The following is a 12076-nucleotide window of genomic DNA, read 5'->3' as shown; positions in this document are numbered from 1 at the left end:
GGGTTAGAGACCCTGCTCAGACCCTCAGGAACCCCAACCCCTTATCAGACAGGTGGATGTCCCTGAACTGTTCCCGGTGAGGGGAGGTGTGCTGCATATTCAGAGATGATAAGAGTACACAAATACCAAGCCCAGTGAGTTTACTGTCCCAAATACTGAGACAGCCCAGCTTTCCTCAGGAGCCCCATACAGACTGTTTGCTTTCCATCCCAAGGCTCTGATAACCTCCCAGCTCTGTCTAGCTGACAGCCTGGAGAGCCGTGGCAGCTCCCTACACATGCCGGAACAGAGGAAGCAGAGGGTTCCAAGTCCTCCTGCCTGAATCCCAGGCAAAGCCTGTTGGCCACAGTCCTGCTTGCCCAGTAGAGCCTGCCCAGCTCCAGCCACCACACAACCTGAGTTTCCACACATCCTGGAAACTCTCAGCCCTTCACAGCCACAAACCCAAAGGAGCAACAGCTTCTTTTAAGGGTTTTCCCAGAAGCAACCCCTGTCGTGTAACAGCTGATCTTTGCCCCTCCGCAGTGCTGTGCTCCACTGAGTCTGCGTTTAACTCCCCGGGAGGCTGATTAGCTGATAACTGCAGTTTGGAAGGGCGCTGATGGCTCCAAGTGCCCAGGCCTCCCTCTCTGTATTTTCACCCCTTTTCTTAATGCTGCACATGTACATAGGAAATAATTCCTGCATGCCCTGAACTGGCTTGCTCTGAGATTCCATCATATTTTGTCATAAGGCACCTGATAGTGAACAAAGGTGAAGAGACACAAAGACACACACGTTTACACCCGCACTCCCGTGTGAAGCTGGGACAGTGGCTCTGGCTTCAGCTCCCCAGCTCTGCTGCCTGTCCTCCCTGAGGGGCACAAGGGTAGGCGAGGAGCTCTCACCTGGGCATACAGGGAAGCAGGGGCTGGGAAACGCCAGCACTGTGACTACACTCAGGGATCCCCAAGGCACAGCCCAGTTCCAGGTGACAGTGGAAGCGGCTTCATGGGGAATGTGGGGACAGAGCTTGGAGCAGTACTGCCTCACCCCGATAAGTGAGGCTGTACATGGCCAACAGCTGAGCCTACAGCGGGACGCCATCGCTGCTCCTGCCCCAGCTCATCCATTTCTTCCAGCACAAGCTTGCTCCCTGCAGAAATCCTGCCCCATTCAAACACCTGGAGTGCTTCTCTGTTCAGCTCCTCCACACCTGCCTTGCTCTGCAGCGTCACTTTTGCCTTTGATACCTGGAGCCCACCTGCTTGCACCGGCTGCAGCCTGCTAAAGATTCCCAGCTAACACCAGATGCAAACTCAGTGCCAACACAGATAGAGCTTTTCCAGACTCCTTCCATAACCTCCCTTGCTAGGGCTGCCAGAAGGAAGGCAGAGATGAAGGTCTCTCCCTCTACATCCCAAAGCTCTCTCTGTAGGTTAAGACGGTTTCCAGCAAAAAGTTATTTACGCGCAAAAGAAGTTTCATGACTAAACCTCTGCATCCTCCACGGCTCCCTCCATCCATGCCGCACAGGCTGCTCCCTGAGTCATTTCAACTTCCCACACCGGCGAGCAGCGTGCCTTACCTGTTGCAACAGGAGAGAGCTCTCCTGAAGTTCACTGCCTCTCTGCTCCCTCCGCCGAAAATCCTCTCCCGCAGCAGCACGTGGCTGGCTGCTGGGGGTCCATGGTGCTTGCAGATCAGAGGAGAGGGCTCCGACGAATTCCTGCAGGAAGGGACTTTCCTGGCTGAAACTCCGGCAGCACCGGTCGGGAGCAGCGAGGGAGAAAGTTGCAGGGGGTGGAACTGCCTCGCTGAAGAACCAGCCCTTCCGTGACGGGCTGGAGGTGGAGGAAGAGGAGAGGCATCGCCCGCTCCCTCGCTGCAGAAGTGAAGCTGTGTGTGTGTGTGTGTCTGTCAGAGCTGGGCAAGGACCCAAGCCTTAGAGCCAAATAATTGCAGAGCTTCTTACTGTTAGATTAACTAGTATTGCCATGAAATCCAGGACCTCAACTGCAGGAGGGGAGGGGGGGTTGGAGGCAAATCCCTCCAACACACCTGAAAAACCCCAAGATTGTTTTTTAACTAGCTGCCAGGTGGGCGTTGTAAGGAGGGATGGGGAGAAGGGGGTGGGGGAAACCTGAATCTGCCCTTAGAGCAGCTGCGTGAGGAGAGGCACTTTGAAGGTGGTGGTGGTTGTTTGTGTTGGGGGAGCCCCCAGAAACCCCGGCTGCTGCCAACAAGCCCCGGGGAGCTCAGCGCTGCACAGGCAGAGGATGAAAAGGTGGTCTCTGTCCTGAAAAGGCAGGAGGCAGAGAAAAGAGAGGGAGGCAGCCAGGGGAGATGGCAGCATAGGGAGGCCAAACAACGCACGGGAGCTTTGGGGGATTTTTCTTGGTACAGAAAGAGCATCCTGACTCTGGGGGTGTTCTTCAGGGCTGCAGCAAAGTGAAAAGACCTGGACCCTTCTGTGAGTGTTCCCGATGAGGGCAGCTTCAGTCCTGTTCGTTCCAGTCCCCTTCCCCGTCCCCTCCTCCTTCCCACTCCTTCCAGTAAATACTAACATACCCCCTTTGGACTGCAATGAGGTTTGAACAGATGTAGGGGTAGGTCCTAATGTGGGACATCAATGTTCAGGTTTAGGTGAAGTTTCCCCTGCCTCCATTGCATTTTTGCAGAGGAAATTACCAGAAAGCTTTCTATATGGTTTTAGGAACACAAAACCAAGTAAAGAATATGGAAACTGGACAGTTTTAACTTTAAACTGCAAAGGTGCCCAGCTGCTCCTTGAGAGGTTCCACGCAGGGGACATTGATGTCAGCAAGCACAGGAGCAGGTGGGGAAGAGAGACAGAGCCCATTAACATCCCGTTTGAGGAGGAGTGGTTTCTGCAACCCTCCACCTTGCTGGTCACCAGCAAATCCCCCAGGACAGCAGGCTATGGATCCTCTGGCCACACATGCAGCCTCAACTGAAACCTGTCTCAAACTAGACGCTATCAGATTAAATCACACAACACCAATCCATGGGAAAATCCATGTGATTTCATGGTGCAAATGCAAAAAGAAGTTGACCCATGATATATTGGACTGTTTAGGGTTGTTGTTGGAGGTGAGTGAGAGTAATATGGTAAATTCACCAGAAAATGCAGTTTTGATGGGATCAAAATTGCTCAGGAATTTACATTAAATCTAGGGAGCAAGTTTGTACCAGGAATGAGAGAGGAAATGTGCACAGCATGGTGAGACTAAATGATCTCCCTGGAGTTACCACGGGACAGTGCTGGGTTGGGAACCCTGCTAGCATTTGTGCTACAAGTGTTCGTGTTAGGTGCTCTGCTCACAGCATCCTAACTCCACTTGGAAAATGATTTCAAGGCTAAGAAATAGTTTGAATTGAATGGGAAGAAGGCAAAAATCCAGTTGGATTTACATGTGCAGCTTGTCCGTTTTTCCAGACGGTTTATTCAGATGATTTATAGGGGGACTTGTAGTGAAATTTTGAGGAATATAAAAGTGACAGTAGAAGTAATAGTGCTGTGATACTGCACATCAGCTCTTCTTTAAGATGTCTCGTGAGAGGAGGCCGGGGGATCAGTCATTAATGGCAATGGGAGGCGCATTTGGGAGGAAAGGAAGGAAAAGTTCCTTCATGCAGCTGCGTGTCTCGCAGCCGTGGAGGGCGAGAAAATCAGGTACTGGTGGCTGGATTTCAGTGGGGCTGACGCAGAGCTCGGAACAATACTTGTATTATATTTAGACATACCAAGGTACAAGTGAGCAAACCTCTGGCTTCAGGGCATCAGCTGATTGCTACAAGAACCAGCATTTCCCTGCGTTTGGAGCCTTTGACAACTGGCCAGGTGCCTTGTTCCTTTTGCCTGCGTCTGGAGCAGTGGGGACTCCTAAAGACAGTGGACTCAGAGACTTGGTCTCATCCAGTGTAGCAAGGTGTGAACCCTCAGCTAGTGCTAATCTCAGCAAGGCAAGACAATACCAAATGTACCAGATGGTTTAATAATAAGAAGTGTTGCCTTTCCTAATTAAATCATGGCAATGGGGTGAACAGCAATCTAGCTGTGGGGAAGAGACCCTAAAATCCTCATATTATATTATCCTCATATCATATTAATAGTTAGCTAGGACACTAAGATGGAGTCTTGCCTTCCATACAAAGGCAGACGTGGTGTCTTAGGGCCCATTTGGATTGGTTACTCTCCCAGTGATCCAGGAAGGACAAGAAGCACACAAGAACTTCTCCAGAGGTCCAGAGAAGCTGTTAATTCTTAATCAGTGGTGGGCGAGAGCCTGGGACGGGTGAAAACTTTCTGGCTCTGCCTCCTTAGCTCTCCTGCTTAACTTGAAGTCAGGCTGGGTTGGGAAAAAAAGTGTTGTGTTTATCCCAACAAGCAACTCCTGCTCCTGCAGAAAGGGGTGGGTTGCAGAATTACCTGTGGTTGCAAGCAGAGAGGATTGGCCTGGCTTGGGAACTGTGCCAGGAGGAAAGAAAGAAGATGGAGCTGTGCATGGTGCCTGGCTTTGCCCTCAGTTCTTCTTCACACTGCTCAGGCAGTCAGTTAAACAAGCCAACAAAAGCTCCCCAAGCTGGTGTCAACATTTCATGCCACCATGTCCCCCTGTCAGGATCTCACACCATCAGATGCAATGGGACCTTTTCCAGGGTGCAGGAAATGCCAGAGCTCCGTCACCTGGCTGGCAAAGGTGCTCTTTTCTCCCTAATCAAGGGGAGAGATTTTATTTCCTGGTTCCACCCAAGATCTCCATGTGATAAAGCCAAGATGTTCTGCTGTGGGTTACCTGCACACAAAGTTTTGCAGTGAGGCTGCATGTTCAGGCTGGGGTAGGGAAATCACCACGGGCCTCTCTGAACCAACAAGAAACACTTATAGGGGCCTCCCTGCCAATGGCTGTACCTCCTCACTGCCCTGGGGACCAGACCTGCCTGCCTCCTGAAGACATGCCTGCAGGCCCATCTTTCAGCTTATCCTCCTAAACATGGGCCCTTCCTGCCCAGCACTTGTAACTGGCCCCACTGGTGTGTTGCCTCCATGGACCTGGAGGTCAGGGCAGTGCTGTTGAGATGTGGCACTGGATTGTTTCTCCAAACTCTCCTGCCCTCAGAAACAGACATGATGGGGTGACCCCCTTGATCATCCCTCCTAAGGGTCTGGCACCCTTTGGGCAAGCTGGCCTGCCCAGGATCTGGAGTGCTTCAGCTGTTGTGTTGAGGGTGGGCAGCCAGACTCCTGGTGGGCACTTCCTAAGCATTCCCAGCTCCCATTGCTATTCCATGGTGCATGACTTGCTGTATCAGTCCACCTCCAAATCTACAGCAAACGTTCACTCAGGGGTGTGCTGGGACCTGTGAGTTACCTTCCTCGGGGACAAACAACTTTGGTTTCCCCTTCCCTAAAAAATAGAGCTGGTCTGTGTGTCTGGCCCTTCAGCCTCAGCATCTGCTGCACTGAAGTGCTCTGTGGGTATGTTTGCATGGGAACGTGCAGGGACTTGCAAGGGAAGGGGCGATTATCTGCCTGGAACGGCGGCAGCGTTTTCCCCAACAAGCGTGAGCGTGTGCTGGGGGCGGGGAGGAGCCAGCCCTGAGTAGGGATCAGCTCCCTGTGCTGTGTCTGTACTGCAGCCTCCTTGACCAGTGCTGATGGAAACCCTCCCTGGGCTGCTCCAGTGAGTCAGGGTTGTTCCCGTGGAGCTGCAAACCACCCTGCAGGCATTATCCACGGAGGAGCAAAGGGGGTGCTGTTTCAAGGGGGATATCTGGGTTGCATCTGTCACCTCCTTGGAATCTCCCAGGGGACAGATCCAAGTGGGAATCCATCTCTCCCTTTCCAGTGCACTTTCCCAGTGGTAATCAAACCCCCTGAATTGCAAACCCGATTCTCACTCTGATACTCACCCTTTACACCTAATACAAATTTGAACTGGGGTTTCCTTAGACCAGCTCCAGGTTATCCTTGCCTGAGGTCCAACAGGAGTCCAATGATGAGTAGATTTCACTCAGGCCACCCATCATAGTTTTGGGAATAGAGGCTGCTGCTGGTCCTCTGTTCTCTCCTACACTCAGTGCTCCCTTAAGTCATCTTTGTGAGGCTGAATGCTGCGTAGTCCCTGCCCTTAGCCCATGGACCTCATGCTGAGTCAGGTCCCCCACTCCACAAAGCTGTTGTGTGGGACAGATCAAACACAACAGTTGGCTAAGAGTGAAGTACTCGAGACTGATGGAAGTGTTGGACTGGAATCCAAGTCTCTTTGGGCCCTTTGTGGGGCAATATCGACTGCTGTGACATGCTCCCTCGTTGGCTTCTCACCAAGGATGATGCACGCTGATTCCTACAGGGCACTGCTGACAGATCCCTTGCCCCTTTAAAAGAGATGAAGTCATCTGCCTCCGAAGCCATCTGGCACCAGGACAGAGTCAGAAGCTCAGTGCAACAGAAGGCTGGGATGTCAGCCCGCGGAGGGGATGTCATCGCTCTACAGACAGATGGGACCCCGATGGGATGGGGCGAGATGCTGTGCAAGGCCCCAGGAAGAAGGTTCGGTGTTGCAGGGAAGGCAGTGAAGACAGAGGGCAGAGTCCCAGGGTGTGCCATGGGCCCACTTCCATTGTCTGTGCCAAGAGGAACCCTGCTGGGAGCTGGGAGCTCTGCGTTGTCCTGGGAGGACAACGGGCCGTGCCACAGCTCTCGTCATGGGATGAGCTAGCGAGTCAGCGTGCCTCCTCCTCCCCCTCATCCGTGTGCGCAGAGCAGGCATTAGCTCATCCCGAGCCAATGGTCCTGCTCCGGATGGCTGATCTCATCGCTGGCGGGGCTGGCGGTGACTGAATCCGGAGCCGCGTGTGACTGCGCTCTCCGCGGGGCGGCCGGCGGGGCAGCGTGGGGAGTGGAGTCACCATGGCCCTGCAAGCCGTGGGGAAATGATCTCAAGCAAAACTGCCCACCAGACTTGAGTGGGTGGTGGGCGAAGAGGCAAAGTCCTTGCCAGCGTGCCAAGGGAACAGCCTCTCGCTTCCAGGTCTGGCAGGAGGTTTCTGATGTAGTATCGCTGACTGTTCCCAGGATGCCTCTTGTATCACAGACTCATTAATCCTCCTAGCTTAATTAGTGCAGGAGCTGGCCCTCTTCACAGGACTTTGCTGGGTCATGCTATCATCCACGGGGAATGTGCCAGGCCACCATAAGTCTTTCTGAGGTTACTGCACTAGACCCCCTTCTCCCCAACGTGCACTGCAAGGCATGGTGGCTTCCAGCCAAAGCAGGGACCCAGTAAGTCCCTGCTTGTGACCCAGTTTCTCAGGATGGAACTGGGGCTGTTGATGGGCTGGATTAACAAAGACATGGCTCTCCATTGCCCTGGCTGCAAAACTAAGCTTCAGCTTGGTGTTTGTGTAGAAGGAAGAGATAGTGGGGGTGGCACTGAAGAATGGTGGTGGGGACAACATGGAAATAGGTTGGGTCTGTGCTAGGACATGGGGAAAGAGGACAATGAGTTAATTTGTCTAAAGGGTAGAGCAAGGATGAGAGGTTAAATCACAACCCCGTAAGTTCAGGTGTCTGTCTGGGGAGAATGAAGCATTCCCAGAAGATGACTGTCTCCCCTCACTGATGCCACACAACCAGCTTGGACTGGATGTTTAACTTTTAGTCCAGTGCACTGGAACTGGATGGCGTGTTGGGGATTGCACAGGCACTGGGAGATCAGGCATGGGCAGAGCAGGGTCTGCCCGCGCTCTTGCTTCACTCAGAGGTCTCCGGTTTGCCCGGCTCAAGCAGAAACCCTTTCAAAGTGCAGGTTAATTTTCAAGTGTGGAAATAACTTGCGTTTGTTCTGGTCTGGCCTGAAAAATCCTAGGCCACAAACTCTTTTTCCCTAGGAAAGACCACTCCTCTACTGCTTTGTCTTTGGGAAAAAAGTCCTGTTCTACTCCAGCCCAGATCCTCCGTACTCTACTCTCCTTTGCACTACGGTGTGTAAATGTTTATCTGTTAATCTGTTAGCCCTCAGTCCCAGATTTCGCTGCTCCCCTTTCAGATCCTCACTATATACCACTTCTCCCTTGGCTTCGTGCTGAGACCTGACGTCCAGTCTTGCCTGGCAGAGAAACCAGCCTGGAAGTTCCTTGCTCCAAGGGCATTATAAAGAGGCGCCATTGTGCAACGGAGCCTCGTACCAGGAATACAATCCATGTGATGATTATCTCGATACCATCCTCACTGAAGCAGGGAAGCCTGAGCCAAAAGAGAAATTTAGAGCTAAACAGCTTTTGTTTACAGGAAGCCAGAGCACAGTGTCTGGGCTTGTACCAGTGTAGCAGGAGATGTTGCTATTGTCTCAGACTGCAAAATATTGATGGATGGTGTGTCCCTGAGATTTCCCAGGGATGTTGTAGGAGCAATTTCCCTAATTTCTGAAGCATCTTGTATAGCAGCCCAAGGGGAATGTTTCCTTTGTCTGACTGGACAGCTAAGCAAGGGTCATCAGCTTTTATTGACTGTTATGTTTGGCCATGGTCACCACACGCTTTGCAATCTCCGCAGCACTCTGTGTACTGGGACAGAAAAAAGCTGGTCTCAGGCATGTTTTAAAGGGCAGTGGCCACCAAGGGACAGAGTACCAGCAGCCCAAATCGCTGTGAATTTGTACTACCGAACACATCCACTGTCAAAACTCCCACTGATACCTCACAGGGTGGCAAAGGAGAGGAAACAAACTTCTCTCCCAGCAGTGAAGCTACTTTTCAGGAGGTGTTGTCTTCCTTCTGGGTTTACAAAACAATGGTCCTACAGGCAAAAAGCTGGTGGGCTGCTCTGCAGAAAGGAGCAAAGAGCCTCATCTCCAAGGCTTGTCCTGCTCTGGGACAAGGCAACAAACAACTGAGAGAGAAAATCAAAATGTCTGACTGCTCTCCAGATGTGGGGAATGGCTTGCCCACATCTGGCAGGGAGTGTTTCACAATGGGAACAGCTTTCCTCAGCCCTCGGCACACAGCTGAGAGTGGCTGTTGCGCCCACAAACAGGATGGTCCAGTTCCTGTGGAGGCAGAAGATCTGTTTGGGCAGTTTGATGAGTCAGAGAACGTTTACCAAGACCTTTTTGTGTCAGGAAATGTGTTTTGATGAAAAAAAAGGAAGAAGTTAAAAAGAAATTGAAAAAAAAAAAAGGCGAAAAATAAGAGAAATGCAGATTGCAGAGGCATTTCCCCAACCCAAGCAGCAAATCCTACTGCTGAGGGTATCCAGTGTAGCTGGGACAGTCTGTTTGGGATTCACTGGTGACCCACTGCCTGCTTTGAAGTGAGCCACATTTGGTAACAGCCCATGGAGCTACAGGTAAGGCTTTGCCCGTCATTGAAGCACTTTGTCCAAGCAGGCTGAGGGGTTTACCTTTGACTTGTGCTGCTCTGATCTTTATCAGTCCTAGGCTCCTTCCCATCATTTCTGGAATGGGGAAATAAGAATGTCTTTTGGGCTGATAGTCTTGGTACAAAACTTGTGATAGGAGAGGGAGAGGCAGGGCCCCTGAGGTGCTGACCTGGGCCCATGACATCCCCCAGATGTCTGCATCCTCCTAGGAAGGCAGGGGGATCTGTTAACCTCCTTTTCATTGGTGGAGAGACTGAGGCAGGGAGTTGTTCAGCCATACTTACAAATATTTTAAACCAAACAGGGATTAGGTGGGTGAGAAGGAGCAGAGGAGAACGGGCCTGAGGACTTGGAGGTTTGGTGGGGCCAGAAGATACAGGCTAGTGAAGGGCTGCCTTGGAATGTGAGCCTGTCCAACCTCCTCTGCAGAGGTAAACCCTCTGTTTTGCCATGGCTGGTGAAGGTGCTTCCCAGCACCCTGTCCAGCAGATCCTTCCCCAGTGAGCTGGGCAGAAGAACTCAACCGCTTGAGATGAAGTCTGGACACACTGATGGGTAGCAAATACAACATCTCTTCAGCATTCCCTCTAAACACAGCTCTCCTGGTGCACCTTGAACCTGTGGAAGACGTGTGCAGTGAGGCCGTGCATGGCAAGGGGAAGGCAGCAGGCACCTCTTCTTTGCCTGTAACACCAGGCCGAGAGGTGCCAGGGCTTTGCTCACGATGCTGACTCAGCCCCAGGGTGGTGGTACCCTCTGAGTGTCCCCAGAAAGGAGGGTTTTTTCATTTTCTGCTATTGCTGGGCTCTCCACCATCCTTGTTGGGTTGGGGCTTTTGCCCTGGAGCAGCTCTGAGTCTCCACCCTTCCCTCCTCCCCCTCATCTGTGCAGTTCATGAGCAAGAGGAAGGGGCAACCTTTGTTAGAATAAATATGAGAGGCAGTCTGCCAGAAAGATAAACAGAAAAAGGGCTGGGTGGGAGGTGTGGAGAATCCCTAAAGCTGAGGGGCTTTGCATTAATTATCATATTAAAAGCAAAAATACCCATCTCCATTTTCACGCGCGTTCGCTTTAAAAAGAAATAAAAATCCTGCTTAATTGCTCCACTTAATTCATTAAAGGATTAAGGCAAAGACTAAAGGAAAAAAGTGAAGTATGATGATGGGTGGTTCTGGCATCGTGCTCCAAACCATCCGAGAGTGTTTTGGAGGGAGCCAGGGCGCGAACGTGACTGCTGCGCCCGGCGCTCCTGCTCTGTTCCCAGCAGAGCAGGTGAACCCTGGTGCCCAGGAGCTTGAGCAACCCTGGCCACGGGGCCAGTGGGTCTGAGGGGCACAGCCCCAGGGGCTCTTCCTTGCTCAGCAGGTGCAAATCCCCCCACTGAATCCTTTGCAGGAGGCTTTGCAAAGACCTCAGTACACTCTTCAGCCTCTTTACTAGGCTGCACATCTGACCCATGAACCATACCTGTTACCAAGCCATCCCATAATCCAGGAGTTTCTTTTTTTTTTTCTTTTCTTTCTTTTTTGTTTTTTTTTTGTTTGTTTGTTTTTGTTTGTTTGGGTGTTTTTTTTGTTTTATTTTTTTTAAACAACCGAGTTGAAATGCTGCAGCAGGAGGCAATGTTGATTTTTTGCAAAATGTCCTCTGGATTCATTTGCATTGAGCTTTAAAAGTAAACCTGGGAGGCTGGTTTATTTCTCAGGCCCATTTTTATTTGAGTTCCCAAAGTTTAGAGGTCGTGTTGATGTATGCCATGCTGATGTGGGTCTGCCTGCATCACCTTCAGGCAGGGGCTGTGCTGGCAGAGAAAGGGTATGGGGAAAAGGTGCAGGTGGGGAGTTTGCTGGTAGACCCCATCAAGGGGAGGGGAGTGGCTGGCTGGAGGTTAAGGTTAAGAGCAGGAGAGGAGATTGCCCATCACTTCTCTGGTGTGACCAAAGCCAGGCTGGAGTGCTGGTTTTGGAGCAGAAGAATGATAAGGGTAAGTCCAATATTGGTGGGATTAGCTGTGCTGAGGAGTGAAGTGCTGCCATGGGCAAGGGGTGTGGGGGATCTCACCAGGCAAAGAGAAATAATGGAGCTCTGCAGCCAGAGCATGTCTGTGAAACCACCTTTGAGCTACTACCTTCTCCTGGAGAAGGCTGGTGGCTAAACAACTAAACAGGGACTGTGTTTGTGGACTTGCTGCCGTAGAGCCCCTAAATACAGATCCTCCCTTCTCGAACATTTTATTCACTGACAAGGTGAAGGTTGCCTTCTGCCCTGATACTCACGGCTCAGCAAAGGGTTTGGTTGCATGAGGAGGCCAGGACAGTGTGCACTGCCTTCCCAAATCAAACTCCTGCAGGGCCTGAGGTCACCATTCCAACACTGCCTCTTCCCAGCTGCCAGTGTGCCCCGAGCCAAGATGGGCTGGGGAGGGGGAGTGAGGTATTGCAACCTGTTCCCTCCAGCAAGGACTGGGAACACACGGCTCCTGGGCACAGCGGGAGCTGTTGGGATGGAAGCCAGGGTATGGCCTGAAAGGGGAGCAGAGCATCTTCCACTCTGGGGTGCCCTCAGATCAGTGTGCAACACCTGGAGCAGCTGGCTGGGCTCGGGCAAGACTGAGTGCCTGGGCAGGGCTCAGCCCCTCTGCAGAGCATCCCAGGTTCAGCTGATCAGCCCGGCTTTCTCTCCTTTCTTCCC

The 12076-nt window shown here is 51.9% G+C and overlaps 1 protein-coding gene across 1 annotated transcript in view; it reads right to left on the bottom strand.

Moving 5' to 3' along the window:
• The window catches only part of FAT2 (FAT atypical cadherin 2), a 55740-nt gene extending 53825 nt beyond the window's left edge, over positions 1-1915 (bottom strand). Inside the window, 1 exon segment of the mRNA XM_050312297.1 lies at positions 1568-1915. The gene's annotated coding sequence lies outside the window, so the exon portion shown is untranslated.
• Positions 1916-12076: the final 10161 nt, after the last annotated feature.

This window comes from Myiozetetes cayanensis, unplaced genomic scaffold, assembly GCF_022539395.1.
Source record: "Myiozetetes cayanensis isolate MyiCay16 unplaced genomic scaffold, myiCay2020 scf17, whole genome shotgun sequence".
Taxonomy (NCBI): Eukaryota; Metazoa; Chordata; class Aves; order Passeriformes; family Tyrannidae; genus Myiozetetes; species Myiozetetes cayanensis.
The sequence above is the reverse complement of the archived record's forward strand: the minus strand, read 5'-3'. Positions and strand labels throughout refer to the sequence as shown.